The following is an 18,940-nucleotide window of genomic DNA, read 5'->3' as shown; positions in this document are numbered from 1 at the left end:
AGAAACGATATGCATGAGACGAACTTGGTTCGAAAACGAACGAGAGGTCGAGGCTCGATGGCAACCACCCGAATGTGCGTCGAACTTCTACGACAACCGCCGAGTTCGCTCGGTATGGCAGCGGCCGACGCTTGTTTACTCGGACGTACCGCGTCGGAACGTCGAACAGTCGACATCCGACTAAGATCGATGTCGTCTGATCGAGTCGGTCGTGGCGACATTCGGTTCGGGTCGAACATTTCCGCTTATCAGGCCACTCGTTCGAACCTTGCATACAAGTTCAGGGACGGATTGAAGGGCGTAGTGGCGCCCAAAGAATAATAAGAAATTAAGCAAGGCGGCCATTCACATGTATTGGTCGGCGCACTGCAACGCGCAGGGCGGCTGCCTAGCGTAGGAATGGTAACGCATTGGTATATTTGAAAAATTAACAAAAGGTAAATTTAAAATAATAAAGTTGAATTTTGGCGATCTAACTGTAACTGTAATGCACAGGGCGGCCGCTTAGCGTAGGAATAGTTGAGATTAAGCATTACTCAATGTTACAAATCAAGGGAGAATACCATAGCAATGACTGTTCGCAATTGGTTGTGAGGCTGTAGAGCACAGCCGAACAGCTAGCTTCAGCATGCAGGGTATTATGTTATATTAAATAAAGAAAAGAAATAAATAAATAGAGGAAAGAGATTAAATTAAAGAAATTGAATTAAGGAAATAAATAAACAAATAAATAAAGAAAGAAGAAGCAGGCAAAAATATTATATATATAACAAAAAAAAAAAAAAAAAAAAAAAAGACCCCATTGCGCTAAATTAATTTTGAACCTTAGAAGAAGAAATTACTCATAATAATTAATTACAGAACTCCATTTCACATACGGATACTCGAGGATACACCGCACACACTATATACAAACAATTCGGAAGTCAACACGTATCCTTAAGTAAACTACACAACTAGCACACAGCGATTCACCGCTTTTCACAAACAACACACTTCTATTAATTTATAAGTCAGAATATTGAGATAAGGGACACAAACATTAACACTAACACAAACAATACATAGACGTGATAGAACGATGTCGAATCCAACAGAAGGACAAGAGGTTAGGAAGCCAACGAGTGTACTAGAGGCCATCAAGGTGATAGACCTGGTGGAAATAATTCCGAAATTTGAAGGTGAAGGAGGAAAGTTAGATGGTTTTATAGCAGCAGTAGAACAGATATTGAGCCTGATTAAGGGGGAAGAAAGATCAAATATAGGATTGATAGCACTTCGAGCTGTCCGAAGCAAGATAGTAGGAGCGGCGGACAGGGTCTTGGATTTGGACGAAGCAGAGTTGAATTGGGATCAGATCTAGGGAATATTGATCTCCCATTTTAAGGACAAGAGATCAGAGCAGGATTTAATAATGGAACTGACCAACATTAGAGAAAGGAAGTTGGAAGTGGAAGCCTTGTATACCAAGGTCATGACATTGGAAAAGGCGCTGGTGAGCCTTGTTAAGTCTAGCGGGAATAATGTACTGTTGAGAGGAAAAAAAGTTAGGTGGTATGAAGAAATGGCACTAAATGCTTTTGTGTCAGCATTAAAGGGCCCAATAGGGGTGACCATTAGAAATATGGAGGGGCTGAATATAGCAAAAGCTTACGAAATAGCTTGCAGGGAAAGGAACCTGTTAGCCTTGGCGGAATCATATCGGAAAGCACAGGACTCAACGGAGTCAAAAGATAAGGCTACTGAGGAAGTTCAGAAACAAGAGGAGAAAGAGGAGTCCCAACCAAGTGGAACCCATAGGGAAACAGGCGGTTGGCCGCAGTACCGGTGGGGAGGAAACGACCAACCTCCGTTTCCGATGCCATTTACTATGCCAAATATGAATGGTTGGCCTGGATTTGGGTTCCCATACCCGATGATGGGAAATCCATTTAGGGCAGGCAACCTTAATCAAGGAGAGACCTCCAATTATCAAAGACCGTATCGTAATTTTCAAAATAGGAATTCGAGATGGAATCAAGGACAGGCAAACAGGGACCGACCATGGAACAATTATGGCTATAATAACAACAATGGCAGCAATGGTTAGCAATAGAAGCACCGACGAACACAGAGGGCAGCGGACAGACAAGAATGTCCAAGAACGTTAATAACTCGAATAACTCAGGACAATCCAGGCAGTCTTACAATTCGTACAGATCCAACAACTCGAACAATTCCAACAATTCAGGTCGATCTTTTAATGTAAATAACACCTCAGATAGGATGAGTAATCAGGCATCGATTAGGGGACAATTGCATAATATCCAAGAGGACGATGCAAATTTTCCCCAATCAGCCTCGAACAACCCTCAGGATATTTAGGAACTAGAAAAACCCATTCAACGTTGCCCTATTTGTTAATACAGATTACCCCCGAAAGATCAATAAAGCTATTGATCGATACAGGATCAACCTTTTCGTTTATTCGGCCAGAGTTAGTACATCCCCAGTACATAAGGAAATTAAAAGAACCAATAACCATTAAAACTATTGCACATTTACATGAGGTTGAGAGAGAAGCATTCTTACCAATGTTCACGGAGTTAGGTGGAATCGGTAAAATGAGAGTGCTCCTCTTTAAATTTCACAACGTCTTTGAGGGACTGATCGGAATGGATATGCTACACCAGTTGAAGGCAGTTATTGATATGCAGAAAGGATGGTTCGAGGTAGAAAGGGTGAAACAGAAAATTCACTTCGAAACCTACAAACCGTCAGAACTGTATTCAATAGAGGCCGTGTCAAAAAGGGTCATATCTATTCCGGTGCGACTGGAAGACGGAGATTTCGTAATTAACAGAACCATAGTAAAAGAGAATATGGAAATATCAGAGGGAATCTATAGGGCAGTGTCAGGGCAAAGCTGGATGGAGGTCACGAATTATGCAGAATCGGACCAGGAATTATTTTTAGAAGAACCACTAGATGTTGTAGAATTCAAAACTAATCAACATTTTGAATTAAACACCATAGAGCAAGAAAAGAACAGTAGGACTAGCATTCCGTTTGACAAAATCAGGACAGACCATTTAAACAAAGAGGAACTTGGAGAGCTTCACAGAATTTGTAGGAAGTATCCGAGTATATTCCACAAGGAAGGGGACAACTTATCTTTTACAAACGTGGTCAAACACCAAATAAGAACAAAAGATGATATTCCCATTTATGCCAGGCCTTATAGATATGCGTTTAAAGAAAGGCAGGAGGTGAGAAGACAGTTGGAGAAGTTATTAGACCAAAAGATAATAAGACATAGCCATTCGCCGTGGAGTGCTCCAGTCTGGCTAGTGCCTAAAAAGAAGGATGCCTCAGGGGAAAGAAAATGGCGAATGGTAGTGGACTATAGGAAGCTAAACGAGAAGGTGGTAAAAGATAGATACCCACTGCCTATAATAAATGACGTATTAGATAGCCTAGGTAGAGCTAAGTACTTCTCAACGTTAGACTTAGCAAGTGGGTATCATCAGATTGAGGTCCAGGAGGCGGACATTCCGAAAACGGCCTTCTCCGCAGAGGGAGGACATTTCGAGTATGTCCGAATGCCATTCGGCTTGAGCAATGCTCCCGCAACCTTTCAGAGATTGATGAATAACATCTTTGGAGAGTTGTTGGGTGAATGTTGTCTCATTTATATGGACGACATAATGGTGTTCTCAGCGTCCTTGCAGGAACACATTACGGACTTAGGAAAAGTTTTCAAAAAGCTTACGGAAGCTAATTTTAAACTGCAGTTAGATAAGACGGAATTTCTGAGAACAGAGGTAGAATACCTAGGACATGTGGTGACCCCACAGGGGATCAAACCAAACCCGGGAAAGATTGAAGCAATTAAGAAATTCACCGTCCCGAAGACGAGGAAGCAAATAAAATCCTTCCTAGGGTTATTAGGTTACTACAGAAAGTTCATTAAGGACTTCGCAGCAATAACGAAACCTCACACTAAACAACTTAAAAGGAAAAAGGCAGTACAGGCAGACGAGGAATACTTAGAAGCATTTGAGGTGTGCAAAACCCTCCTATGCTATGACCCAATTTTACAGTTTCCCGATTTTGAAAAGCCATTCATCCTGACCACGGATGCAAGTAATTATGCTATTGGAGCGGTCCTATCACAGGGAAACCTGGGAACGGACAGACCAATAGCATACGCAAGTAGAACCCTGTCAAAATCCGAAATAAACTACGCTACGATAGAGAAAGAAATGCTTGCCATTATTTGGTCAATAAAACATTTCGGACACTACCTGTTCGGCACTAAGTTCAAAATAGTGACGGATCATAGGCCATTAACCTGGCTAATGAGCATTAAGGAGCCCGATTCTAAACTTGTAAGATGGAGACTCCAGATGTTGGAATATGACTATGAAATAGTATATAAAAAGGGTTCCTTGAACGTTGTGGCGGACGCATTGAGCAGAATCCAACCGGAGCTTCACGTATTGGAAAACGCCTCGGAAGTGCCAACAAACGGCGAGACGATACACTCCGCGGGGGAAGATTTGCAGTTGGGATTTCCAATTTCCGAAAAGCCACTTAACGAGTATAACATTCAGGTGGTTGTAGAGAAAGGGAAAACGTCTAAAGTAATGAAGCAAGTTCCATTTAGGAACAAAATGCGGATAATTTGGACAGAAAATAACTTTGACGACGAGACAATTGGCCGTAAACTCATGGAAATTTTAAAACCAAAGAGAACGGTAGCATTGCTGATACCGGAGGAGTTGGTCCTAACCATCCAAGAGGTATACTGCAAATATTTTGCTTACAGTAAATTATATAGGGCGATAAGATGTACAATCTTGTTGCCAGATATAGTTGAGAAGGATCAGCAAGAAGAGGTTGTTAAAGATTATCACTTGAAGAGTAACCACAGGGGGATAGAGGAAACATTAGCACATTTAAAAAGGGAGGTCTTCTTTCCTCATATGAAGCAGCTAATAAACAATTAACAATTGCGATAGTTGTCAGACACAAAAATATGACAGAAGGCCTCACAAAATAAAATACAGTAGGACGGAAACTCCGGACAGACCCTTAGAAATAGTGCATATCGACTTATATTTCGTTAATAAGAAAAACGTTTTCACGATTATCGACAAATTTTCGAGATATGCCTGGGGGGTAACTATCCCAGCCAAGGAAAGTATTAACATTGTTAAAGCAATAAAAAACTTTTTGGCTCTGTTCGGGATACCTAAGAAGTTAGTATGCGACCAGGGAGTCGAGTTCTCGTCGAATCTGTTTAAAGACTTTTGTAGGCAGTACGAACTTGAACTGCATACAACATCCTTCCAACAGTCGTCGAGTAACTCCACGGTAGAAAGGTTGCACTCAACAATAACGGAGATATACCGGTTGATTACAGAGAGTAAGAAGGCAAAGAAATTAGAACTCCGACATGAGGAGATACTGAGCGAAGCGTTTATAACATACAATAACGCGATTCATTCAGCAACGAAACTGACGCCTCAGGAACTCTTCACTGGCAGAACGCAGGATTTTCTGAATAACGTGACCTTCAGTAATGAACACGATTATTTGCAGAAAATCAATGCGTTTCAAGCTGAGATCTATCCGAAGGTAAAAGAAAGAGTGGAAAGCCAGAAGGCGAAGAGAATTGAGGCAGCCAATATAGATAGGCAGGAACCAGACCCGGTACAGGTGGGAAACGTAGTATTTCGAAAAGAGAACCGGAGAGATAAGCTCACCCCCAGATTCTCTAAACACAAGGTGTTAGAAGATAACAACCTAACACTGACATCAACCAAACCACAGAAAATTCACAAGGAGAAAATCCGAAGAATTACTAAACCAAATGAATAATTTTGCAGGTGGTCCATGGCCATGGCTGAAGGAAGCAGGGTTGAGATTACGACCTTGGAGAAAAACGACCCGTTGGCCCAGATAGAGATGGGAACGGCAAGGGTGGTACAAACGTATCAAACGTATATACACATCGTGAAACTGCAGGAGTACAAGCAAATAATAGACGGTATAGAAAAGACACTTGGAGAAGTCGAAGACGAATCGGGAACAAGGGACGTAATTAGAACACTTAAAAACAAACTACAGATGTTGAAAACAAGGTTGGAAGGAATTTGGCCTAGACATAGAAGAGCAAGGGGATTGATAAACGGATTGGGTTCGGTAGTCAACGCGATAACGGGGAATTTAGACGCCAATGACGCCGAAAAATTAGAAGAGGAAATAAGAGAAATGAGAGAAGAAGAAGATAAATTGAGAGAGAGTATTAACTCACAGGAGAGAACAGGCAACAAGGTCAGTTTCATGTTCAAAAATTTAACGAAATACATAAATGAGGAGCAAAGCAGAGTAAATGCATTCATTAACAAATATAATAATGCCATAAGCAAGTCCTTTGTAGAAGAGGATAGGAGAATTTATAGATTAGAGTATATTGACAGAATTTCGCTCACTATATTTATGCTAGGGTTAAACTTGAACGACGTGACAGAGAGCCTGTTGCTGGCTAAGTTAGGAGTGATTTCTAGATTTTTGTTTGACAAGAAGGAAACGGACAAGTGTGTCCAAGAGTTAGAGAGACAAGGGATACGATTGGTATCAGACGAACACATGTATGAGTTTCTAGAATTAAGTGCAATTATGAATAACACAGATATAATATTTTCGATCAAATTACCATTGCTTAAAAAGGAAATGTTTACATTCAGAAGGTTAATACCGCTTCCCATGAACGGCACAGAATTTGTGATAACTCCAAATTATGTGGCGATTCATGAGAATGAAATACTTTACTATAAGGAAAAATGTCAACTAATAAGAAACATGTATATTTGTAAGAATGACAAGAGTATAAGCCAGGTTAATTCTAAATGTATTAGGTAGCTGTTAAGTGGACAGAATGCGGAATGCGAAACGAAGGACGTCGGGCTACTTACAACAATCTTCGAACCAGAGGCCGGCTACATCGTAGTTTTCAACGGAAAGAATGTCAAACTTCAGACAGATTGCGGAGTTGATAAGACACTAAATGGATCAGTCCTTATAGGATTTACCAACTGCAAAGTGATGGTCAACAACGTACAGTATGAAGCGGAAGAAGGACTTAGCACAATGAAGTTGGGATTAGACATACCTCGGATAGAGACGGTTAAGAGGAACAGGACAACCCAAGAATTGGGAATACACGAGCTGAGGATGGAAGACCTAGAAATAAATGTACAGATCAGCAGAATGCAGTGGGGAACCACGATCCATACAACAACGACCTACACGTCAGCTAACTGACGAAATGCTGCATCGACGATCCCAATATTACGACCACTCGACAAAACATAAAACCGCATCCGCTCCACTTCTACTTTTCAGCCAGATCAGCACTTTAAGTAAACAATATGTAACAAACAAAGTAGCGAATAACTCGAAGTAGAAATAAAGCATTCATTCTGAAAATCGAAATCAAATCGAGCAGACGTTCGATCGTATCATAACTCGCGCAATAGTTGTTTTAAATGCTGTTTTATTTGTTGGGATGCCATACATTTTTTAATTTCTAGCATGCTAGACTATTAATAGAGAACGCTTTAGTCTACTTCCCCGACTATTAAAGACCCGTTACCCAGCTAGTGGAAATGCGATCGCGAAATTTTATCATTTTTTCTGGGGTATCGATAGATATTTGTGAATAAAATGAGAAAAATTAGTTTTTGGCGGCTTAGATGTAGCAAAAAGATTTTTGGCAATAAAATAAAAATATGAAAAACATGAAGGCAAAAAGTTTTTTTATCAGATCAATACAATACAAAAAAAACAAGACAAGACTAATATATATATGAAAAAAAATCAAACCATTTTTCAAAGGTGTGTGCGTGGCAGATTTGGGCGGTTCGCGGGCGTTAGAGTGGGCGTGGCAAAAATTGTTTAGGCAAATGGATTACAGGACCAATAGGAATATAAAAATTTCAAAAAAGGATTCAAAAGTGTGTGACAGTTTTGTGCAGCTTAAGAGTGTTAGAGTGGGTGTGGCAACATGGGTCTACAAACTTGCACAGAGTCTTTGGCTCATACGGACTGACTGACAGACAGATATGGCTAGATCGACTCCGCTATTGACCCTGATCCAGAATATAAGTTAAAGTAAACGTTTGTTTATTTTCACTAGAAGGCAATTAGGACCGGTGGTCCGTCTTTATTTTGACAAAAATCGGAAGTAAATTTAAAGTACAAAATTGGGTGGTATTTACACCCCCCAGCACCGTAGCTGCATCTGCTAGCGTCAGTGCCAATTCCGTTGCTTACTCTGCCATCTTCGCTCGGAAGCGCTCCAGACGCTGATCTTGCATTTATTGGCTACTGCAGGTGCACGGCTGGATGCGCGTGTAAGCTTTCGCAAATTGTTGTTGCGAATTCTTTTGGTGCTAACTCCTCCGCCTTTAAAATCGAGTGTCCCCACTCGTTGCGGTCGTTGGTCGGTTTGTCATCGGTGGTTTGGTTGATATGGAATTTTGTAACCTTTGTAAACTTGATCAAGATGCGGATAGTTATTACGACGATTCCGGTGATTCGGACGCAGCCCATCAGTATATCGGCTGTGTGGAAGGTTGTTTTTAACAGTTCCAAGGTTTTAGTATTATTGACATTAAGTTCCCTGACGAATTCTAGTGATAGTTTCTCTTCTAGGTTTTTAATTGTCATCTCGGTTTGTAGGATTGCCGGCATAGGTTGATGGTGTACGGTGTACTTGTTCGTAAAGGCTTGTTTATCAATTTCTATGGTGGTATTGCTGAAGTTAATGACAAATGACCCATTAAATGTTGACGTTGTTCCGTTGAGTCTTGCCGCTGAATTTGTTGAGTAAGATAACTCCGGGTGCGATTTCATCAATTGTGGGGATGTGTTGGTTGTTGATTCTAATGCAGGTGGCAGGGTGACTTTTTAGGAGATTTGATAGGCAAGATGAATTACTAATGTCTATCATGTTCTTATGTTTATAAATCGTTATCTCATTATAAGTATTACATTTTGTAGTTTTTGCAAATATTATATCTTTACATCTAATTACATTTTCGGTTTCTATTTTGATGACATATTGACCAATTTTTATTGGTTTAATTAGAATTTCTTCACATAGCTTGGTATCGGTTACAGGGATTTTTACAATATAGATTAACATTGGTCCGTTACTTGCTATGTTTACTTCTGATATGTGCATGGCTTCCTCAAAGTTTGTTTAAGGTAATTGATTGTGATCTAATATTCTTATAACTTCATTAAATTCATCCTCGTCTCCTAGTATTTGGGGGTTGCTAATGTCTGCTTTTGCCCACTGAATGGCCTGATTAAGATTAATAATTTCTTCTTTAAGCATTTGAATTTGAAACATTAATGTGGTGCTAGTATCCCTTTGAGCGTCTCCTTCATATTTTAGGCTGTTTATTAAATTTCTATTGGCCAGAGTGACTTTATTTATTTTGTCAATGATAAGCCTATTAAGAATAACCTGGTTATTGTTGTTAGTTAAAGCTGAATTTATTTTTTCTTGAATTATTTCAAATTCTCTGCTATCTGGGGATCCAGCCAGCCATTTCCAAGCACTACCTATTAGATCTATATGTCTTTTCTTTATACTCCTGACTTTCAAGCTATTGATTAGGTTTTTTGAAATCCTGACTTCCTCTATTATGAAGGTTAGGATTGGGTCGTAAGTTTTTAATTTCATTAAGGCTGTCTGACTTTTTTTATCAGTTGTATTTTCATATTCCTCTATGTCAATAATATGGATTCATCGAAAGATCCCCGTTTGAACCTTGGCTAGTCCTGTAGTCAGTGTCACAATGTCAGAATTAGTGTAGTCCGTTATATGTACGTCCGCAGCGCACACAGTCAGAAGGGCTCCGTAAATGACGGTGTTTAATTTCGAATTAGTTTTTTATAAATTATTCTCCCGCTTTTTGCTAGTACTGTAGTGTTTCTGTTTTCCTTGACAATTTCTTTTTGTTTCTGGGTGACAATTTGTTGCCTAATCTTTTCTTGTTTTGTACGAATATTTCTTGTCCAGGATAGTAATTTTTTATCCGATTCCTACTTTTATTATGGTGAGCTAGATCTTTTTCCTGCGTGAGCTTGATTTTGTCCGTAATTCTCTGTCTTTCTGTCTGTAATAGTTTAGGGTCCAGAGATACTTTTCTGCCAAAGAATAAATCGACCGGTTTCCTGTTTGTGGTTGAGTGTTGGAATTCCATGTATTCCATTATGAGTCTATCTTTTAGAATTTGTATCAAATTGTCTGAATTGAATATTGGATCTGTAATAGTGTGTCTGTGATATGTTGGAAAAACAATATCAAATTTGTAAGATTTATTTCCTAAAGATAGCAGTATTTGATTTTTAAAAACATTTATTGGTTCTTCTGTCATGGTGCACGGTTTTTCTCATAGCATTTAGTTCTCCATGCGTTTGCAAGGGAGGTCTACTCAATGCATCTGCAACCACGTTTGCCTTGCCAGGTTTGTGCAAAAGTTCGTGGGTGTATTCTTCTAAAATTGCTTTCCATCTTTTCATTTCATCATCGTTACGGCTTTTTGGATTGGTTGGGTGTGTGAGAGACTCGTGATCTGTGAATATCTCTATTTTGGTTGGACCATACAAAAAATTTCGAAGAGTTTGTATTGCCCAAATTATGGCCAGCATTTCTTTTTTGTTCGGTGCGTAACTTTCTTCTGCCTTACTTAAGGTCCTGGAAATAAACATTATTGGTTTGTCCTCCTGAGCTAATACGGCTCCTATGGCATAATCGGAGGCATCGGTGGTCAATTGGAATTCTTTACTATAATCTGGATAAGCCAGCATGACTTCTTCGGAAGCTAGAGTTTGTTTTAGTTTATTGAATGCTTCCCTAGCGTTTTCGTCCAGGTAGATTAGCGTTCTGTTTGAGGCATTTTTTGAAATATGGCCTCGGCCCTCTTCCCCTCTTAAAAGGGCTGTAAGGGGCTTTGCGAGTTTCGTATAATCTTTGATAAAGCGACGGTAAAACCCTGAGAGTCCTAAAAAGGAACGAAGATCTTTGAGGGTCTTTGGCTCGGGAAATTCTACGATAGTCCTGACTTTTTCAGGATTCTTTTTTATTCCAGTATCGGCCACTAAAAACCCTAAGAATTCCACTTCTTTTTTGAAGAATTCACATTTGTCAAGCTTAATTCGCATATTTGCTTCTTCTAGAATATTAAATATTATCTTGATGTCTTTTAGATGGTTTTCCTCATTTTTGCTAAAGATGATGATGTCCATTGATGTATACGAAACACCTTATTCCTATATGTTCTCTAAGGATATCGTCCAGCGTCCGTTGAAAAATTGAAGTAGCGTTTTTGTGGCCAAGCGGTAGTCTGGTAAACTCGTATTTTCCCTGGCTAACTGAGAATGCCGTTTTTTCGATATCGGATTTTCTTATTGGAATTTGATGAAAGCCGCTTTTGAGGTCAATGACTGAGAAAAACTTATTCTGTCCTAGTTGTGCAAGTACGTTGCTAATGTCCGGTATGGGGTATCTGTCTGGAATGGTAACCATGTTAAATTTCCTATAGTCAATTACCATTCTGTGCATTCTCTGTCCTGATGCGTCCATTTTTGTTGGGACAATCCATATTGGGGAATTGTATGGAGATCGTGAGGGTCTAATTATGTCGTTTGCGAGTAGCTCTTGTATTTGTTTTTCTAATTCTGGTCTAAGAGCCTCTGGGTAGTGTCTTGAGTATATTGGGCTCTCGTATTCTGTATTGAAATATACCCCTTTTGCATATTAATTTGGGCTTTTACTTCGCGCAAAAAAGTATTTTTTAGGTCGAAAGGATTGGCGATTGTATGGTGTGTTATAAGAATTTTTCCGCCCATAGAGTTAACGAAAAAGGGTTGGTTGTTTTTGATTGGTTTCTTAGCTAATCTTGGTTGGATGTAATTTTTGTTGGATCCAGTGTATATCAGAATGTTGATCATCTCTCCATTACCTGCTTTACATGGGAAGTAGGGTAACGAAGAGTAGGGTAACGAAGATATGAAAATTTCTCTGTTTTTCTGCTGTCCAAATCTGGGTCTGTTCATGTAGTTAACTTGTTTTGTCTGCATACTTCTATCTATGTCCATAGGCTCTGGCCTCGGTTGTGGCATTGGGGCCGATGGTCTTGGTGGCTGTGTTGGTAGGTTGCCATAGTGTTGTTGATAATTCCCTTCATATTGTTGCTGTGGTACATAATGAGTTATTCTAGGGGTCTGTGGAACATAAGCCAAGTGTGGAATGAATGGTTGTCGACCTGCGTTTGAGAATTGTTGTAAGGGTTTTCTTGGTAGGGGTGGTCCTCTACCAGGGCCTTCGAATTTTCTTAAATGGGTTTGGCTATTATTTGCGTAATTGGTCCTAAATTTTTGGTTTTCCAACTTCTCGCATAGCTGAAGTACTGATGGGAGATCTGCGGGCTCTTTGGTTCCCAACAGTCTGGGCAAGTCGCCGTTCAGGCCTCTGACGAAGGTGTCAAGTGCCTTGCCTCTGTAGGATTTGGCAAAAAGATCTGTTGATTCTTTTCCCATTTCCATGCAAGTAATTTTGTTCAAAATATGGGATAGGTGGGTATAAACTTGCTGGTAGAAATCTTCTGTACTTTGATTTCCTTGCACCAGCGAGGTCATTTGGTATACTAGTGTGGTCACATCGCGTTTATCCGCATAATGTGCTGTCAAAGAATTCGAGATAGCTGTAAAATTTAGTGGGGTGTTGTTAGACTCCAGGACTGAGTCTGCGTTGCCTAAAATTTTGTCCCTGATAACGTTAAGAATTCCGTAATATTTGGGTGATCCTGCTTATCTTGAATATATGTTTAATATTCTCTACGCTTTTTCTCCATGAGCTAAATTCTCCTGCTAGGCCAGAAAATTCCCTTAAACACTTTACTATATCTGGGACTAGTTCTAATTCACTCATATTTACATTATTGATATGGACTGCTTGATTAAGCAGTGGTGCCGTGTCTGAGTTTAATTTTTGCTTCAAAATTCTCTCTACTATTTCCTGAATTTGTCCCTGCTTATTGACTACGTTAAGGGCTTGGTTTACTTCGGGGCCTGTGTTATTATATAAGTAGGGCAGGCCTAATTAGATTGTTTGGGTTTGCCATGATTATTTATATAATATTTTTTGTATGTTTTCAGAAAATTTTTTCTGTATTTTCTCGTAAAGATTTTGTGTTTTTAATTTTTCTTAGAAAACTTTATTTTTCATATAGATTTTTTTATGTTAAAAAAAATTTATATTTTCACTTTTCGTATAGATTTTGTATGTTTTTCAGTTGTATTTTCACTTATTTCTTAACTTGCTTAACTACAGTATGAAATACATCCTGAACCGGTTATTTGGTATTCTTCCTTTTTGCTCCTGGGAGCTGCTGGGGTACCTTCATAACACTCCCGTCCAGTCGTCTGCGGCGATAGCCTTCAGGCCGATGTAAGTGAGTCTTTTCTTTCATTTTTTCCGTGTTAGGACCCTTTTAATGTTGGGCGCCAGTTAAAGTAAACGTTTGTTTATTTATACTACCGGACCGGTGGTCCGTCTTTATTTTGACAAAAATCGGAACTAAATTTAAAATACAAAATTGGGTGGTACCGCACCGTCGCTGCTTCTGCTAGCGTCAGTGCCAATTCTTTTGCTGACTCTGCCATCGTCGCTCCCACGGAAGCGCTCCAGACGCTGATCTCACATTTATTGGCTACTGCAGGTGCACGGCCGGATGCGAATTCTTTTGGTGCTAACTTATATATACTTTATATAGGCGGAAACGCTTCTCTCTGCCTGTTAGATACTTTTCAACGAATCTAGTATACCACTCTACTCTACGAGTAACGGGTCTAATTGATACATTTTAAATGAGTACAATTAATATTATATTCATTTTGTGTCCGAAAATAGGCTTTGGCCAGTCGGCAGATTTCAGATAGAGCAATGATGCAGACCACTTATTTTAGACTTGTAAAAACAAAGTTTTTTTAATATAGATGGTATTATTGGTCTTGTTAGAATATTAATGTAGAAAGCCCATGTGATCGAGGTGATCATATAATAGAAAATGGTGGGAAATTGCTATAATTACAATACCTAAGCGGTATTTAAGAAGACTAATAATACGGAAGCACATAGGACCAAAGAAACTAGAATAACAAGATGAACGCCATATGATTTTTTGGCACACGATTTTTTCGCCAAGGCTCTAGAGGTCGCTCCAGGCTCTCTCGAGTTTTTGTTCGAGAGAGAAAGAGCGGAGAGCGCTACAGCAAACAGCTCTTTTCTACGCATACAGTGATAGCAGACAACTGTATTGTACACACGTATTATCATGCCTTAGATCACCTTAGAAGTTCTTATACATTAAATCTATATTAATTTTGATCAATTGGCACCATTTTTTTTTTTTTTTTTTTTTGTTCTCGCATGACCGCCGAAGTGTGAAGACGTTTTTTATCGAGCTCCGCACAAAATCGGTTGTTTTGAGTGAAGTGAACGCCAAATAAAGTAATGTAAATAAAAAAAAAAAAAAAAGATAAAAAAAATCTGAAAGCGAAAGAGAATATATAGTGATTTGATATCATAAATTATAAAACTATGAGTCAGAACGACACTTGCGCTCAGCGACAGCGCGAGCAAGACGAACGCCGGCTCTCAATTCAACGCAACAACGCGTACTTCTCCTACGTCTCACCGATAACCCCAAACGCAGACATCGAGCGGTCAATAACCCATAGCCCAAGAAACCTTCTTCTACCAACAAATCAAGAAAGAGCGCGCTCCTGCTCTCCCGCTCTCTTAGCTCCGACAGAAGCCCCGCTACCTCCAACAACAACAGCTGGAGATAGACCGACAGCCCGCTCTACCTCGTCATCGGATGCACCCGCTCACGCTCTGACTGAGTCAGCGAAAGCAAAACCGCAAGCAATAAACGGTACTGCTGCACTACCAGCAAAACAAAACGAAAACGTAAACAAAAAAGCTGGGTCGACCTGATAGACTGGAATGGATCGCTAGATTACAATAAAGCGAAAGCTCAGCCCGAAAAATTCAGATTTGGAAAACAAGCCGAAAAATACACGCGACAACTCTACCTTGATCAAAAATGTAGCCCCTGCAAATACCAACAGATTTGCCTTGCTGGTAGATACCGCTGAGGACGTGCCGCTGGGATCCGTTGATATCGAACCGAAGAAAACAAAACCTCCGCCAAAATACATCCGCGAGAAGAGCACAAGCGGTTTTGTAAATACTTTGATTGGCCTTATTGGAAAAGATAGCTTTCATATAATTCCCCTCGTAAGAGGTACTATCAATGAAATCAAACTTCAGACGAAAACGGAGGACAACTACAGAAAAGTCACAAACTATTTTACCGCACAAAAAATAGGCTTCTACACTTACCAGCTTAAAAGCAGCGCTGAGGCGCTAAAGGAAAAGGGATTTTACGCGAAAAGCGTGTTCAATATCAAAAACAGAAACATGCAGCCCCAACCACTCTTCAAGATTGAGCTTGAACCAGAAAACAAGCCTCCTAGAAAAAACGAGGTTCACCCAATTTACAAATTCCAGCTCCTTCTGCACCGTAGGATCACGGTAGAAGAGCCGCACAAACGTAACGCTCCTGTACAATGTACAAACTGCCAAGAGTATGGCCACACGAGGTCGTATTGCACACTTCGCCCGGTGTGCGTAGTCTGTGGAGATCTCCACGACTCCAAACAGTGTCAAACTAACAAAAAAAATGCATGCGAGAAAAAATGCAATAACTGTGGGGGCAATCACACAGCAAACTACAGAGGCTGTCCAATCTACAAAGAGCTGAAAATCCGTCTTCACAAAAGAAGGAACACGGCGCGGGCACACCAAGGAACAGCTACGCTGATACCATCAGAGACAAATCCTGAAGTAATTTTCTCGAAAGCAGCAAGTTTCGCTCCCTGGCCTACATCCAACACTAACAAGACAACATTTGCAAACGTTTTAAAATCAGGTATGACGCCTCCAACCCAAAATTCCCGAACTCCACATGAAGTGCACACAAAATTAGACACACAACAAAACTATAACCCAGCTGCGCAGCAGGAAACAAAAACTGAAGCTATGATGCAAGCCTTACAACAGAGCATGATGGAATTTATGAAGACCACCATTCAAGACATGATGCGTAATCAAAAACTTTTGATACAAATGCTTGTAGCCCAACAATCAAATAAATAATGGCTACCTTACGCATAGCCACGTGGAACGCCAATGGCGTTTCACAGCGCAAACTTGAGCTAGCTCAATTCCTACATGAGAAGCATATCGACGTAATGCTTCTTTCGGAAACTCATCTCACAAGCAAATACAATTTTCAAATAAGAGACTATCATTTCTACGGTACAAATCATCCCGACGGAACTACAGTTGCGCCTGGCGCAACTACAGGAAAATTATTTGCGGTTCGTACGGCTCGTACGGAAGAGCTGTATGCATTTAAATCGGAAGCCGATTGGGAGAACCCTGACGAGGATTTTGACGCATATGAGGACAAACATTATGCTACACACGCTATTCTCAGCAATACTTTGGAGGAGTTGAGACGGGATGTCACCTCAAACAGTATTGATGCCACAGTTCAAGCCGCAGACACATCCCAGAGAAGTCATGTCGATTTTCAGTTCGAGCGAATTAAACTTCCGACTTTTTCTGGAAATTATGAGGACTGGAAACATTTTTCGGACATGTTTATTGGATCGATTGCTTCCAATTCGAGCCTGACGGATTGCCAACGATTTCATTATTTAAAATCGTACCTTGCCGGAGACGCGTTTGCATTAGTTAAACATATTCCAGTTACTAATGACAACTATCGGGAAGCATGGGATCGGCTGGAACAGAGATATAACAAACAATCGCTAATTATTCGATCGTTCTTAAACAGTTTCATGAGCCTTCCGAGTGCTATAAATTCAAATATCGGCACAGTGCGGAAAATTGCCGATGGTGCAGACGCAGTTATTCGTGGTCTGGCTAATTTTTATTTTACTTTCAAAATTAGATAGCGATACCCGCCAAGCCTGGGCTCAGTGCGCTGAATCCGAGGAAAACGGTGTGACCATCAACCGATTCTTGAAATTTCTCACATCACGCTGCGATACGTTGGAGGCTTTTAAATTAACTCGATCAACCCAAGCTCGACGCGCACCACGCAGACACGCATCCAAGACGGAAAGAGCCGAAGTGCACATCGTGCCAGCAGAATCACCAACTGTTTAAGTGTCCTCAATTCATCGCACTCGACATTGCATCTCGCCGAGACTTCCTCAAATCAAGAAAGCTCTGTTTCAATTGCCTCAGCCCGGCTCATATGATGGGCAACTGTACATCGAGGCATACTTGTCGGAAGCAAGCATCATACTTTGGTTCATGGCTCGTCGCAGCCAATTCAAAATGGCAACAACATTGACACAGCAAGTGTTGATAGCCGCGATCGACCAGCAGTCTCACATGCGGGATCTACAATTGGCCACAATCAACCGCTAGCTCGAGAAGGTCATCGCTTGGGAAGCGAGACTCCCGCGGAAAACAACTTTACGCATCATACTCTGGAGAATATTCCGGCGGCTGGTTCTCAGACTCTGTTGCCAACCATCCTTGCTGACGTCATCGACGCCTGGGGAAACACTACAACCTGCAGGCTGCTCCTGGACACTGGATCTACAATAACCTCGGCATCGGAATCATTTGTTCAGCGAATAGGCGTGCGTCGAACGCACGCACGGATTTCTATTCTCGGTCTCGGCGCCAACAGCGCGGGCGTTACCCGAGGACGCGCACATATCAAGCTGCACTCTCGTCATTTGGGCCAAACTGTCGAATTGGTCTCGTTCATTCTCAACTCGCTGACGTCATCACTTCCTGCCCAAGTTATTGACACCTAATCCTCTACGTGGAGGCAAATCTGAGAGCTTCCTTTGGCAGACCCAACGTTCTGCACACCTGGAGCAATCGATGTCATTGTTGGATCGGATCAACTTTGGTCTCTATACACAGGAGATCGGAAACACATTGGTAACGACTTTCCTATCGCACTCAATACTGTATTTGGTTGGATTCTTGCAGGCTCTTACTCTGCATTCGATGATCACCCTACTTCTGCGGTTACTCATCACGCGGACCTAGACACGATGGTTCGTTCATTCATGGAGATGGACAGCATTCAGCCTAACCAGGCTCTCCTAGACGCCAGCGATCCCACAGAGCGTCATTTTGCTGCCACACACAAGCGCTCGACGTACGGGGTGTACGTCGTCGAGTATCCCTTCAAGGAGAAGGCACCGCCTATTGATTCGACCTTGCCACAGGCCATCAATCGCTTCTTCTCGCTCGAACGCAAATTTCGTCGGTATCCAGAGTTGAAGCAGCAGTATGAAGCTTTCCTGGACGACTACTTGCAACGTGAACATATGGAACAACTGACCTCGGCTCAGGTTGAGGAGTCCCCAGACACCTGCTTCTATTTGCCGCACCACGCTGTCATCAAACTGGACAGTCTGACTACCAAATGTCGTGTAGTTTTGGATGGATCAGGAAAGGACAGCTCTGGAGTATCGCTCAATGACAGACTACATATTGGTCCACCGATTCAACGCGATCTTCTTGGCGTTTGTCTACGCTTCCGGCAGCACCAATATGTTTTATGCGCAGATGTCGAAAAGATGTTTCGAGGCATTAAAATCTTTAAGCCACACACCAATTTTCAGCGCATTGTTTGGCGCACGACTGAGAATGAACCTCTGCTTCATTTTCGCCTGCTGACGGTTACCTACGGATTGGCACCGTCACCATTTCTGGCTGTTCGAGTTCTAAAGCAACTTGCCGACGATC

General features: G+C 41.1%; 1 protein-coding gene across 4 annotated transcripts in view; it reads right to left on the bottom strand.

Moving 5' to 3' along the window:
* LOC6620438 (proton-associated sugar transporter A) overlaps positions 1-18,940 on the bottom strand; it is a 177,901-nt gene that overhangs the window by 91,854 nt on the left and 67,107 nt on the right. The window lies entirely within an intron of this gene.

This window comes from Drosophila sechellia, chromosome 3L, assembly GCF_004382195.2.
Source record: "Drosophila sechellia strain sech25 chromosome 3L, ASM438219v1, whole genome shotgun sequence".
Taxonomy (NCBI): Eukaryota; Metazoa; Arthropoda; class Insecta; order Diptera; family Drosophilidae; genus Drosophila; species Drosophila sechellia.
The sequence above is the reverse complement of the archived record's forward strand: the minus strand, read 5'-3'. Positions and strand labels throughout refer to the sequence as shown.